Source organism: Onychomys torridus, chromosome X (assembly GCF_903995425.1).
Source record: "Onychomys torridus chromosome X, mOncTor1.1, whole genome shotgun sequence".
NCBI lineage: Eukaryota > Metazoa > Chordata > Mammalia > Rodentia > Cricetidae > Onychomys > Onychomys torridus.
In genome coordinates this window covers 13,332,565-13,332,858 of record NC_050466.1, presented here as the reverse complement: position 1 = coordinate 13,332,858, position 294 = coordinate 13,332,565, and positions in this window count along the sequence as shown.

Sequence of the window (294 nt, the reverse complement as noted above, 5' to 3'; positions counted from 1 at the left end):
GCTGTTGGTATTTTTTCTCCTGGTGTCAGCAGAATGAGCTGCAACAGTCATGAATGTATGTGAAGAACAATAAGGGGGAGGTGGAGATTAACTGTGAAACAAGCAGAATGATGGCATATGTCAGAAACACTGATACAGACTGCTGATTGATAACCAATGTGGTGAGAGAAACTGAAAGGTGGTAGGTTTGTGTGTTACAGGTCAGAAGTGTGACCACAAACATTTTTGTGCATATGTGTGCATGGTATTGTATGTGGCAGCTGGGCAACAACCTTGGGTGTTGTCTTTTGAAAC